The sequence below is a fragment of the Notothenia coriiceps genome, unplaced genomic scaffold (assembly GCF_000735185.1).
Source record: "Notothenia coriiceps isolate Sejong01 unplaced genomic scaffold, NC01 NC01_scaffold00030214, whole genome shotgun sequence".
NCBI lineage: Eukaryota > Metazoa > Chordata > Actinopteri > Perciformes > Nototheniidae > Notothenia > Notothenia coriiceps.
In genome coordinates, this window is record NW_011362915.1 from 504969 (window position 1) to 519357 (window position 14389).

A 14389-nucleotide genomic window follows, 5' to 3' on the forward strand; every position below is an offset into this window, starting at 1 on the left:
TCGTTAGTTAGTTAGTGCAGCTAGCTAACCAGATCCTAACATCACGGTCCCCGCTAGCACTGGTCCCTCTCTCTCCCTCTCTCTCTCCCTCCCTCTCTCCCTCACACTAAATGCGCTATTGCCACACACACACAGAGCCGAGCTTGAATGACACAAGCACACGTGTATTTCCATGCAACTCTCTGATTGGTGTGGTGTCTTGCCTCTGTTGCGTTCACTGAACACGGGAAATTACAGTCCTGCCGTTGTCTCTTGTGTCATGATGAGGTTCACGTAAAGCACGGTTAATGTATTATATTATTGAGGTGTCTCAAATATACGTCAATCGAGTGGCACCTGCTAACGGGGTGGTAGATGATAGGTTTAGATCTAAAAACGTATTTTTCCAACATTATTATTTTAATTTAATTTCTTTTGTTACTTTTTTTTTTAACGGTCCGCGATCTACCCGCACCACACTCGCGATCGACCGGTCGATAGCGATCGACTGGTTGGCGACCACTGATCTAGAGAATTCGAACGGCACTTATCATGGCTGCCACTGACGTACTTTCGGGTAATTTCACTCCGTTAGGAAGGTTTCTAAGCAAAATTGACTATTCGACCACAACCCATGTGTGTGAAGAAGCAGGAAATCAAAAGGAACTCACCTTGTGGTACAACCGGCAAGAGAGAAAGCCTTTGAGCTCCATACTATTTCAGAAATAATCCTTGATAATCCATGATATGGCGTTTCATCACGGCAGTATTTGCCGTTAGAATGTCCCGCATGAGCTAAGCCCCCTCCTTTTTTTAATCTTTTTATTTATTTTTTAAGTTTTATTCCCCAAATCAGCACTTTTGAAAGGAAGTCAAATAGAGGGATATGAGGCATGGCTAGAATGGGTGATCTGTTTGGTATTTTGAGCAAAACACTTCATAGACATGTTTTTTATATATTTTTATATATCTGAGACCTATGCTATTGCCTAAAAATAGCATAGGTGACCTTTAAAGTATTAAAGGTGAGTCATAGAGGTGGAGTGTTGGGTTGCAGAGACCTACTTTTTTAACAAATCCTCCTCACTGAGAGAGAGGAGAACAGAGTTATGAGAAAAATGTAACAAAAAAAAGGTCAAGTAAATCTCCCATTCTGTTCACCATAAAAGCTCATATCTGCTCTTTGGAAATGCAGTGGAGGGAAAGACAAGATAGTAAGACTTCATTTGCTTCAAAGTCAGTTGCAGCATATTTAAATCCAAACATAGCTGTTATACAACTTTGAGGATGGTTGTGTTTGTTTACTGCAGTGTGAGGAATGTGTCACGGTTGCGTGGCTAACCTGATGTATGCTGAAAGTTTGCAAAATCGGGACATCACGATCAAAACTGAATTCCTTAATGTTGTTTTGAAACAGGTGATTGAATTTCACTTTGTGATACGTTATATATACCATCTGGCGTAACAAAAGAGATCAGATAATTAACGTAAACAAAGGGTAAAAAGGGTGATCTAAGAGCTATTATACTCCTACTAGGTGTGTCACGTTGGCACCAGTACAGTAAGATACAGAACACTGATAATCTTTTTTTTTCTTTGTGGCTTTGGAACATTATCTGTATCAAACAGCCGGTATTTGGAGTTTGAAGTGTTATTTGTGAAGTCTTAAGCACTTTTACACTTCTGAATCCTGTTTGGTCAAAGGCTTGGTTGTTCAAACATCGTAATTCCTCCTGTATTTTCCCAACGTTAGCACTTTCCCTACCATAAAAAATGTCGATGTGTGTGTTTTTAAAAGCTTCATTCAACCCAATAAACATAACCTGAGATGTGGTTATGCAATTAGGTTTTTTAACACCTTCTAAAGTAAGCAAAAGTGTGCATTGGCAAGATTAGATGAGGACAATAAAAGAGAAACACAATGGCCCAAGAACAGGCACTCCCGAAAAGGGAAATAAAGCTGACATGACTCACTCCCTCATGGCTACTTCTCGTGGGTAAGAGAAAAAAAGAAGTGGAACAAAAAAAAACAGTTATCTGAGTATCTTAAAATCTCAGTCTCAAATCTGGGTCTGTGCTTCCTTCCCCTACCGCAAGTGAGTCATAAAGGACTATTATATGTGAAGTGGGCCTGGCGCTGGGATAAATGAGCATGCGCAAAATACTTGAAAATGCACAAATAGACCAAGTTTACTGGCAAGTCGATATACTTGTTATGCTCTCTCTGTTCAGTAGATAGGAAAACTGGGCAAAGGGTCTGAAGCGTAACACCGAAGTCTTTGTCCAAGACTTGGTTTACTGCAGAGAGGAAAACTGGTGGACTGCAGGGCCAGTGTGAAAAGCTTGTATGATGGCAGAGGATTGGAATGTGCCAAAACGGGCAAATGGAGCAAAGTAAGACAGGGAACAGGAGCGAAAAGTCATTAGGGTTGGAAGGGAGTGAGACTGGGAGTGTGGTGGCCTGCAACAAAGGGGGTTTACAAGATGTTTGCATTTGGCAACAAGACGGACCATGACATAGCTTGGAGGAAGGCTGAAGAGGTAAAGAAGTTGAACAAAAGATGACAAATGTCCTTTAATGACTTTACATGCGTTTGTAAGTAAAGTAGGGGGGCTGGAGACCAAACCTTTTGTACCAGGCTGTAACATCTTTGTTTTCTGCAAAGTAGGTATTTTAATAGGAGGAGCCTATGGTGATTGACTTTTTGGAGGTTGCCCCAAGTGGCCATTGAGGGAACAGTAGTTTTTGGCTTTTTAGCTCTTTCACCCTCCATTGTACGCACATATCTACCGTCATCACAAAACTGCCATTAAATGCTGCTAGAGTACTGCTAACATGCGTCTCAAGCTACACCTCCCTCTTTCAGATTTGTTATGAAACTTTAACAGTTTAATTTTTAGCAGTGTTTTGCATATAACAAAAGGGAAAGAGGCTTGCCTGCGCTGTCAAAAGGTAGTGGTACATTACATTACATTACATTGCATTTAGCTGATGCTTTTATCCAAGGCGACTTACAATAAATGCGTTTGACCAACAAAATACAAACTTGAAGAAAACAGAATCATATAAGTACATCAGGTTTCATAGCATGAGATCAGCAATGACTCCCAGGCTATAGGGGGTGCTACAGAGTGCCATAAGGAGAAAGAAAACGGCAAAGCTTCCCAAACTGTCTCTCTGCGAACAATAAGGTCGGGAAAACACACATGGATTATGGGATAAGCAGTGGGAGTGGAATGAAGTGAAAGTGCAATAAAAAAGGAGAGTGAGAGCCAAACAAGAGCTTCAGTGTGGAGAGTGAGTAGGGAGAGCAAGATTTATGAGTTTCAGGGAAGAATGTGAGGTGTCCAATTCCTCACTTGTGTTCTATCCACAACCCATAATCCTGCTCTCAGAAGCTGGCCAAAAGGCCATTTTGTATCTTGATGCATGACCTTTTAGCCCTAGGGTCAACCTTTTGGATGCAAAACCACAGATGACTTGAAAAAAGGAAAAGGAGAAAAACGAACAGCTGGATGTTAAAACATTTGTTTACAAATGCTGTCTGTGCTGATCCATGCTGGCCCATCTTTAAACGTATTGTTGGATGAATTATTGCCAAGGATCTTTATCCTGATATGCCCTGTGAATGCTGTTCTAGATTAAAGATGTTAAAAATAAAGATGTGTAAGTTATACTGGCTCCTCTAATGACTTTTACTGTTCATTCAAAGTCTTTCCTCCTTAATTCTGTAAAAATATATATTTATTATCATTCATTACACAACCGCTTACTTCCAGTGAACCACCACACCCAGTTAAATAATTCACTCAACTATTTGGCATGAATCAGGAGTGACCTGACCGCAAAACAGTGGATCCTGTGTGTATTGTCGGCAGGGTGTGTGTGGGGGGTTGTCTTTGAAGTTCTTCCCATTTTTTTTATTTCTATGGCCCCCCTGAACCACATGTGCATACACATGCACACTTAAATCACGATCATACTGGGCCTCCCTTTAGCATAATTGTCCAACATTCAGATCAACATGGGCTTAGCATTACATTACATACTTAATTATGTCTTGGTAAGATCTAGGCCCAAAAATCTACATGTTAAGTTTAGGAAAGGGTAAGATAAGTATGTTACTTATGTCAGATTTTATTTTGGACATTTTGGGGAATATTTTATTAATGCACAAACAATGCAAACACCAATACAATGCACATAAAAATACGTAAAGAGTATGAATAAGAACCTCTAAAATGAAGTAAAACTAAAACGGACATATCAAAACATTATAGTGTTACGAAGTACATAAGGCTTTTACTTGATACAACAAATACTAAGGAACACAAACAAACACACACAAAAACTTGATCAATGGATACTTGGACCGCGGGAGCTGGCTGGCAGGCTTGCCATGATGAGATGAACTGGCACAAGACAAAGGGAGACGCAGGCTATAAATACACAAGGTAATGAGGCACGGGTGGGGTCGACAATCTCAGATGCGAAAAAAACAAAGGTAAATAAGTTAAGTTAGCTAAGTAACTTAAAGGGGACCTATCATGCAAAATGCACTTTTTTATGTCTGTTATACATAAATATGTGTCCCCGGTGTGTCGGGGAACTCACGCAGCGTCAGAAAATGATAACCTCTCTCTTTTCCTCCGTACCCAAATCTCTAAAAACGGAGCTACAACGGAGTTGATCCAGATTTGCGTCCGATATGACGTAATATCTGAAATGTAGGCTGGCTTTACACCCATGGCCTTATCTGAAACGTTGCTATCAGAAACAATGCCCGACTGTTTTGGACGTAATATGGTCGGTTTTGCCACAAAATGATGTAACTCATGACTTGCCATAAAGACTTTGGATAATGAAAATGCTGCTTGTCATAAGGCATCGTGCATTCAAATTCACGAGAAAAAATAATCAGGATTAGCCTCTGATTTGGATTCATTCCAATTATTTTAAAGAGGACATATCATGCTTATCTTCAGGTTCATAACTGGTTTTTGTGCCTCTACTGTGACATGTCTCATATGCTTTAATGTTCAAAATGAAATGTTCTTTCTTTCATTGTACATGTATAATGACATTAAGTGATTACATTCTATTTCTAATTCTTTTCTAAAAAGGTGGAAGAGAAATTCCCTCTGGAGGGACCTTTTGAAGACCATTTAAATGGACAAAAACATATAACACACTACAGGATAGGAAAACCCCCAAATAGCATAATAGGGCCTCTTTAAAATGTTGATGATAAATAATGCCTAAATCAATTGACACACCTACTTTATTTACATGCATAATCGACAATTATTTATTGAATAGGTCTCTGAATAGACCTGTGTGAACGATCACATGACTGCTGTGTGTGTTTCAACACCCTTTCATCCCTTTACTGATGGGGGGCTACACCTGGTGAAAACATAAAATGCCTTTCTCAACTCTGCATTTCAAGCTTATCTTAAAAAATGTGATGAAGTGTTATGACTTTGTACACACCCTGGTTAAAGAGTGTTGCAACAGCTAAAATGTAACCAAACACAAGGACATTTTTAGTCATCCTATTTAGTTCTCAAAGTAGTTTTTTCTATTTTGTTAGTGTTTTGTCGATGCACTTTTTGGAATGAATTGTGTGCATTGTCATCTCAGTGTGAAGCTTGTACTCACTCACAATGCAATATCGGACACATGTGATTTGGGTTATTTTGTAAAGTTTTGCCTCTGCAGGGTTGCAGCCCCTGTGTTTATGTACATCAGTTGGGGCAGTGATATTTTTGCTAACTTTGGCATGACATAAGCTCGCTTATGCACCAGGTTTTTATCTCAAAATGTGCAAAGAGCAATTTTCACAACCCAGTATCCGGTATCCCACCATTGTTGTCCAATACAGGAAGTTAGCTTGCCATTTAAAGTGTCTCCTGACTGTAGTATTTACAACAGAGAGTAGTTTACAAGCCATCTTTAGACAAAAATATCGGGCCCTATTGTGAATAAATTAAATGCGGCAGTAAATAGCTAGTTTTATTTCTTGAGCTGGGTTACTTTGGCACCAAATAGACATGGTTTGCATGTTTAGATATGCCAGCTACGATATCTACATATTGTTATCATTGTTAGCAGTCAGAGTTCAGCATGGAGTGGGGATAAGCAGGATGTTGACTCTAGCTAAACCAATGCAGAGAGCATGACCTTTTTCCAGGTGTTCATTCTTGTTTTTTTATATAAAACATATGTACAATAAGAAATACAAATATGTTTTGTTTATACTTAATGTTATGTTGAGGATACATGAGGAAATGGATATTGACATATATTGAAAATGACTAGATATTACCCCAAAAAGACACAATTTAGTTGTGCCTTTAAACAGATACAGTACTTGGTATGTTGTGAAGTACTTTACTATTCATCATTCAGTACTGGACCTGGACGTTATTAAAACAATATGGCTGGCGGATCCGCAGTGAGCAGCTACACCAGTGCATTGGAGGGGCTTTACCCCATTCAAGCTACAGACAGGGCAGCATGGCCATTTATGTCATTCAAAACTAAAACAAAAAACATCGTAAAAAAATAACAGAACGGGTTCCTTCAAGCTCTGTTTGCACTTTTAATTAAAGTTTAATACAATTTCTAATTATTTTTTAAATGTTCTGTCTTGTTTTTTAATTGAATTGTAAGCCTTTAGCTCATTACAATAACTGCACATATATTTTTATTTTCCTGAATAGTTTTTCATAATTGTATGTACTCAGTTTATTTTACATTTATATTTAGTTTAATTCTTTCTCTATTTTTTATGTTAAATATATATTTTTGTAATAGTCAATTACAAAGTCAGCCTACTATCACCTAAAGAATATGTCTAGGATTAAAAGACTAATGTCACAGCAGGATTTGGAAAAACTTGTCAATGCTTTTATCTTCAGTAGACTGGACTACTGTAATGGTGTCTTTAGAGGTCTCACTAAAAAATCTATTAGAAAGCTGCAGCTGATTCAGAACGCCGCTGCTCGAGTCCTTACCAACACTAAGAAAGTGGATCACATCGCTCCAGTTCTGAAGTATTTATTTACCCCCCTTCAGGGACTGGTCAGCTTTCTGTCCCCAGAGTCAGAACTAAACATGGAGAAGCAGCGTTCTGTTATTATGCTCCAAATATCTGGAACAAACTCCCAGAAACCTGCAGGTCCGCTGCAACTCTGACTACTTTTAAATCCAGGCTGAAGACTTTCCTTTTTGTCGCTGCTTTTAATTGAACTATTCATATCTTAGACTGCACTGTAACTTTGATTGATGTATTATATACCTGTGTTATAATGTTTATTTTATTCTATTTGCTTTTTAAAGAGTTCTTAAACGCCATTTTATAATGTGTTTCCGCTGCACTATTTCTTACTGCTCTTAATGTCTTTCATTTTGGCCTTGCATTAAAAGGTGCTATATAAATAAACGTGCCTTGCCTAATCTAATCGGTTAAGGTCATTGCGTATTTATGTTTAAACTCACACTCACACTTCTATTGGCTAGCAATACAACACATTGTACATGATAGGCTTAGGGGCGGAACATTTCTAAGGAGTTGACCAATCACAACAGAGCCAGCCAGCTAACCAATCAGAGCAGACTGGGGTCTGGCTTCAGACAGAGGCTGAAAAGAGGTGCTGCAGCACAGGCAGGATGAGAAAAATGAAGAGCTTTTTGAACATTAAAGCATGGAGACATGTCACTGTATAGAGACACAAAATACAAATGTGTACCTGAAAATGAAAATGAGCATACAAGGGCCCCTTTAAGTTCATTGAGCAAGATCTAAGGACTAAATTAACTTGTGGTAAACAAAGCTATGTTGTAAAATCTGCTGCCTTTAATATTTCTTGAATTATATTCTGTATATTTCTATGTTTTAAGGGTGTATTGTTCTGTATGTACCTTTGCTGTTCATGGCTGAGAAGCCTAAGTTATATTTGTACTGAGGTAAAGAATAAAGTCAATCTATTCTAATCTATTTGGCTTCCATAAACTTTAATTATGTGGGAAAGTGTCTTGACAATGAATTTTGTTGAAAAGATGGAGGAAGGTGTGGTTTTGATTGTATTTGAAAAAGATAGGGATAAACTTAAAGAGCAACTTGCAGGTTAGACATACCAGTGAATAAATGTGTAGGAAAATGATGTATACAGAAATATACACTACAGTGACATCTGGCGTCGTTTTTGTAAGACATTTTTACTTCCGCAGAAAAAAAGCCTCCCCTCGTGACTTCCCACGTGTGACGTAACATGGGGGAGAGCGGCCGGTCTAACGTATGAATAAACATGGATTACAATGCTAGTTTTGACACAGAAGAGGTTGAAAATCTGTATATGAATCCATATGATTATAATTATGAGCCTGCAAGGCGTCCAAGAGACCAGGAGCAGCCAAGGATTAGAAGAAATAACGGCCATCGACGAGAAATGGAGCTGTGGTGTGAGGAGAACCAGTGGAGAACAGGGGTCTTGGTGAGTGACCGGTGTTCCGGATTAACTGGTTTCCCGATCAACTGGTTTACAGAGGTGGGGCACAGTTGACCTTGGGCGGATCCCATTTTTCCCTGGGCGGATCGCAGTTTACCTGAGAGGATCACAGTTTATCACAGCTGAAGACTTCTCCACGCTGCTTTCAAACTGTGAGTAAACAACGTACGCTTCACTTGGAGGCTGTCTAAAAGGTGTACACAGGTCTCAGATGGACTTGGTATCACATTAAGAACGATATTCAGTAATTAGTCTTGCAACAATAGCTGGTTTAAATGATTTATTGGAGTTCGCAATGTTTTGAACAGACATCCCCAGTCGACTCGTTTTTCTTTTTGTAGTCCTTGCTGTTCGCGTCCAGATATCGCCATCGTAACCACAACCTCACACACTGAATGTGCATCAAAGTCTTCCTACCGAGCCAAATATACCAAAAGATTTATGTAAACGACAGAAGAAGCGATCGAAATGTGTATAGAGAGACGAAGTCCCTCCCCTTCCGGTGGACCTCCATGGGACCTTATTTCGAAAAAATTATGTATTGAAGTCAATGGAGAGAGAAAGATTATCTTTCGATCCCGTTTGAATTGTGCCACGAATTACACATATGATGTTTGTCAATTTAAGAGATAATTTTGCAAGTAAAAAAAGTAGTTAAACTAGTGAAGTAACACATTTGTTTGTGTGAAACGCTGAATGAACTACATATCTGGTCTCGCAGAACAACACACGTCACCAAGATGGCCGTCACTACTGTCTTGTCAACAAAACGATTGACTACCCTCACTATCCAATCCAGTCTCATGGCATTTTGTGTTCACCAACACGATTTTTAATCTATTGATTCGTGTTCACCAACACGATTTTCCCCTTTTTTTCGTGTTGCACAGCACGATTTTAAAAGCAATGTATTTCTACTGGTGTTTCTACTGTGTTTCGTGCCTGCAGCACGTCTTTTTCTCCGGTCGGGTCGTGGAAGACCGGAAGCTGTGTGGTTCATAAAAACATGTTCTAGTAAGAACATGTTTTTATGAACCACACAGCTTCCGGTCTTCCACGACCCGACCGGAGAAAAAGACGTGCTGCAGGCACGAAACACAGTAGAAACACCAGTAGANCTGTTTTCTTCAAGGTTGTATCTTCCTCGTCGAATGTACTTATTGTAAGTCGCTTTGGATAAAAGCGTCAGCTAAATGCAATGTAATGTAATGTAATGTAATTTTATCAAAGATGTCAGCAGTCATCATACAGCAAAAAATAACATTGGCTTTGTTGTTGAGTGTGAAATGGTTGTGAACTATTCAAGTATTTTTCAATAAGAATTGGTGAAAACCAAAGTCAATGAGGCTGGTTTGTGATAGAATGTCTTCAGGATTTCACACAGTGTTTGTTTAAAGGGAGCCCACTGGATGAGCTCACAGGTCGGGGCTGTGGTTCACACTCCAACCTAAGTTAGATCCTAAGAAGCCGGCTGGCCCGGACAACGTAGAACCTTTCTTTTTAAAGATAGCTGCAGATTTTATTGCTCTTCCTGTCACTACTCTTTTTAACCTCTCCCTCAACACAAATTTAATTCCAAAAGTATGGAAGTCAGCTTATGTCCTGCCTTTACTAAAAGGAGGGGAGGCAACTATTTTAAATAACTATAGGCCAATCTCTAAATGATCAGTTCTGGCTAAGGTTCTTGAATGCCTAGTGAGTGAACAAGTAAAGGAGTTTTTATGTAAGAATGATATCCTGTCTAAACATCAGTCAGGTTTCAGAAAGAAACATAGCACCATCACTGCCACATTGCCACAATGAAAGTGGTGAATGACATTACGAGTATCTTAGAGGGTTCCCAAAGTTTGAAATTATTATTAATAATAACGTTTGCATAGACATTTTTAGGGGCGGACTAGCCATCTGTATAATTTCCCCGCAACGAGGCTCCCCCTTTGACAATAGTCAATAGTGTCCACCCCCCCCCCCCCCCCCCCCGTCGACAGGGGGTCGGCAGTCTCTGGCACTTTTATTTTGGGGGTCGCGGGCCGAAAAGTTTGGGAACCCCTAGACAATAAGCAGAGTTGTGCAGCTCTATTTATTGACCTTTCCAAAGCATTTGACACCGTTGATCATCGCATCTTAAAGCAGAGGCTACTCAGTATTGGCATATCCAGCCATGCAGTGGGGTGGTTTGTGAACTACCTCTCTGAAAGGTCCCAATGTGTTCACTTTGATGGGCTGTCTTCTGAGTGGTTAAACATTGCTAATGGTGTACCTCAAGGTTCTGTTTTAGGTCCACTTTTATTCTCTATATATATCAACAGTTTAGGTGAAAATGTGGATGAAGCTACTTTACATTTTTATGTGGATGATACCGTTATGCAGGTCCCTCCATTAAGGAGGCTGTTGTTAAATTACAGGCTGTTTTTAACATTATTCAGACTCAGCTCGCTGAGCTTAAGCTTCTTTTAAATGATGATAAAACCAAGGTAATGCTCTTTTCTAAAGCTAAAAAGACTACAGACACTGCTTTGGATATTGTTACTATGCAAGGACAAGTACTTGAAGTGGTTACCTGTTATAAATACCTAGGTATCTGGCTTGAGGATCGTCTTACTTTTAAACTTCAGGTCAGTAATCTGCTTAAAAAGCTGAGGGTTAGGCTAGGTTTCTTTTACAGAAATAAGTCCTGTTTCTCATTTGAAGCCAGGAAAAGGCTAGTCACTGTGACCTTTTTACCTGTGCTGGACTATGGTGATTTGATCGATATGAATGCACCTGCCCATTGCCTGGAAAAGTTAGATGCCGCATATCACAGTGCTCTGAGATTTGTTACTAACTGTAAAGCACTTACTCATCACTGTACCCTGTAAGGCAGGTCTGCTTTCACTAACTGTACGGAGGCTCAGTCATTGGTACATGTTCATTTACAAAGCCATGTTTGGTAAACTACCTTTTTATATCTGCTCTCTGATCTCTCGACGAATTGAAATTACTTATTGCCTGAGATCTCATGATGTTGTTTTATTAAATGTGCCAAGTGCTAGGACTGTCTTAGGGAAGAAAGCTTTTAGTTGTGCAGCTCCACTAAATTGGAACAGTCTGCAAACATGTTTAAAACGGAGAACTTTGGTTCCCCTGCATCATTTTAAAACTCGGCTGGGTGACATGCTGTTTGATACTCATGGTACCTGTGACTGTAAATAGAGTTTGTAAACTGTACCCTGTACATTATGTTGTATGTCATCCTTATTCTTGTTCTGTTGTGTTTATGTTACATGTGTAACTAATGTGCTGCAGGTCACCCTTGAAAAAGAGATCTTTTGATCTCAAGGGGCTTTCACCTGGTTAAATAAAGGCTACAAACAAACAAACAAACCTAAGACCAAATTAAACTATAAAACAGCAGCAGCCAGACAAAGAGGTTTTTATGCACACCGGCAGTGTATTTCTGACTCTGTGTTTGTGCATGCAAACATGTACTCGCTTGTCTTGGAGTGTGTGTGTGTGTGTTTGCTGTAGCTGTCCCTGGCACAGGCAGTGCACATAAATCACGGTGAGGTATTGAGCCTTTCCCTAATGAGGGAGCATGTTGAAGTCAGGTTTTACTTCCAGCATTTTCTGTGGGTGAGAGCCTGCGCTGTGGAGAGATCACCCGCACACACTTATCCTTAGATGAACCTGACACCTCTATTCTCCCTCTGCGGTGAGATGAGAGAGAGAGAGAGATTTTTTATTTTTTATTTTTTTAAAAACACTTTTATTTACATTTTCAACAAACAATTAAATTATGAGGTCCACCCACTTGTGACCTTCTCCCAGCCGGATTCATAAACCTCAGTAGAACCTATACTCCAGTGTTCGCCTTTTTTGACCCTTCTCAAAATTCTTTTCCACACTCCCCTTTGATTTGTTCCACCGCACCGACGAAGGGGTGTGACAGGATGTCTCGTCCCACGACCAGTAGTTTGTTGGACTATCGATAGGTCGGAGACCGTATGTGAGTTCACACCCACTGGGACGACCAGAAAATTTTTCTACCGTTCGTCATAAAAATTTAAATAAAACCCTATTCAACGGATAGAACCAAGGAGTCACGTGGGACATGGACGGTTTCCTTCTTCCCCCCTTCCTAACCACGTGGACCTCTGCAGCTCGTCGACGAAAATTTGATGTCAACAAATGTTTCTATGACTGTTCTTTGCTACTTAAGCAGACCTCCGGCCATCGGGTCAGTGGAAAATTCCCCCCATCGTCCGGACCAAACCTACGCAGTAACAAAAATTGTTTGACACCTAAAATGAGCACCACACAAAACGGAGGCAACAATGTTTCCTGAAAAATTCATAACCTGTGAAAAATTTACCCGGTCTCACCAGGCGTCGGTAGAGACAAGACCGAGACCTTCTCGGAGACCACACCTCGGCGCGACCTGAGTTGACGTCGTCTGACGGAGTGACCTCTCCGAAGTCAAGCAACCCAGCCTTCGCTCCTTGTATGCACCTAGCGAACGTCCGAAGACCTGGGTGTTTGTGGCCTCCGGCCGGAGAGACGGCCGGACTTCAGCCGGGCGGTGTGTCTTGGTAGGACTTGCTCACCTAAAGTTTCCGATTAGACTACTACTCAACCTCTACGACGGCCCTCATAGGTTGTCCTTCCTTTGGGGACTGCTTCCCGCTGGGAAAGGCCCTGTAATAGACTGTACCCTAAAAATCGTCTGGTCCTACCTGGTCTTGGGTCTTAGTACGGTCTGAAGGGTTTACGTCTTCGCCCTTTCCAAAAAATATCTGAGACGGTGAAGACCGGGACTGTTGTTTGTCTTTGATTCGCTCTCCTCTCTGTGCCACACCTTTGTTCTCCGAATTGCAGGGCCCCCCGACACTTGGTCATACCTCCCAAGAAGATGTTTGGAGTGACTTGTCTCGTAGCCCTCTGGACGGTCACCTCCTAGGAGGTGGCCGGACCCGCAATTGCCGGAAACACCCGCTTCTAATTTGGGGTGGCACAGGAGGCTCACAGGCAAGACGTGAGTGTCCCTCTGTTAGGTGAGTGACGATGGACCTGAACAGTGTCTGACTTCGTGAGGAAAATTACATAAATTTTTAACACAAAAATCTAACTCACCCCTTCCAAAAATGTCTCTGACGAAAATAAAAACCAACGACCGATGTTCTTTGCCTTACGGTCCCTTCACCCTCTTGCAACTTAAAATTAACACCCCGTCCGTTTATAGCAAGCTACGATGTTTCGTCTTTTTTGTTTTATTTGTCATGCGGACAGTCGTTGAGCGAGTGTACAAAAATTAGAAACCATTTCCGTGCTCACTCACATCTAAAATCTAAAGTGACAGACTACTCTTCATACCTTTCTCAAAAATTCGGGCCACCCCAAGAGTGATGGTCGACACACGAGACAGCCACCCCTCCTCGAGCGAAAATTGAGACAGAAAACACATTCGTTTTGTTTTTGTTTTGTTTTTTTCCCTTTAAAAAAGAGTTANTTATCCAAAGCGACTTACAATAAGTACATTCGACGAGGAAGATACAACCTTGAAGAAAACAGAATCATATAAGTACATCAGGTTTCATAGAGCCAAACATTTCAAGTGCTACTCAACTGGCTTTAGATAAGCCAGTCCTTTGTTTGTATATAAGTGCTTTGTTAGTAATTCTATCGCTCGAAATGGAGTCGAAAGAGATGAGTTTTCAGTCTGCGCCGGAAGATGTGCAAGCTATCTGCTGTCCTGATTTCAATGGGGAGCTCATTCCACCATTTTGGAGCCAGGATAGCAAACCCATGTGTTTTTGCTGATGGGAACTTGGGTCCCCCTCGCAGTGTGGGTGCAGCGAGCTGTTTGGCCGATGCAGAGCGGAGTGCACGTGCTGGGGTGTAACAGTCAAGTTGATTCTCC